Genomic DNA, 1138 nt, shown 5'->3' on the forward strand with positions numbered 1-1138 from the left:
ATTATTATTATTATTATTATTATTATTATTATTATTATTATTATTATTATTATTATTATTACTATTATTATTATTATTAGTAGTATATATGTATGCATACATAACGTATGCATGTATGGATGCATACATCTGGGCGCATATATACCTACGCTTGGTGTAAGCATGACCGAGTGGTTAAAAAGTTCTCTCCAAAACCATGAGGTCGAAATTTCCATCTCAGTATGAAGCATCTTGGGAAAATGTGATCAGCCATAGCTTCAGATCGACCCATACCCTCAGAAGGAAACGAGGTTAACGGAAACTATATTGTTTGCACCTGTATATGAAAGGGCCAGCCTTGTCATTCAGTATTTCGACTCAGTTCTGCCTGGAGGTCATTTTAATGCTAGGGATTTTCGCAGAATAGTCTGTCGCTTAACACTATAATTGGACGGACAGGTAATTCCGTTGATCGATTAACTGGAATTGCCATCGCCGAAAACGACGAAGGATCCATTTAGCTAATTTTTTTAAATTTTACATATGCGTGCGCTCGCGCGAGCATGTATATGCGTGTGTATGTATATGTGTGTGTGTGTGCGTATATATATATATGTGTGTGTGTGCGTATATATATATATGTGTGTATATATATATATATATATATATATATGTATATGTCTGCTTGTGAAAGTGCGTTTATATTTGTATATGTGTGTGTGTTATTTATGCGTATATGTGTATGTGTGGGTGTGTGTGTTTGTGTTTGTGTTTGTGTGTCTGCAAGTATGTTTATATGTGTATCTGTATCTGCATTTCGTTTTATAAACGCATTCTCGAAATATACTATTGAATATAAAAAATTTAAAAAAAGCAAGAAAGACAAACAGACAAACAAACAAACGAATAAACACAGAAAAAAAAATAGGGGATGGCACAGCATGAAAATCTGCAGACTGCCTAGTGACAGATGTTGCCGTAATCAAGCGTACAAGCGAACAAGCCCCTTACTCAGCACTCCTAAAATGTTATTATCAACTCCCTCCCCTTACTCTTCTTTCAACGCCTGTTTCACTTCATCTTAACAACCGCCCCTACATCACCCCTTCCAATCTATAATTTTTATCTTATTTCATATCCTTATCCTGCATCGTGGAAT

Source organism: Octopus bimaculoides, chromosome 11 (assembly GCF_001194135.2).
Source record: "Octopus bimaculoides isolate UCB-OBI-ISO-001 chromosome 11, ASM119413v2, whole genome shotgun sequence".
Taxonomy (NCBI): Eukaryota; Metazoa; Mollusca; class Cephalopoda; order Octopoda; family Octopodidae; genus Octopus; species Octopus bimaculoides.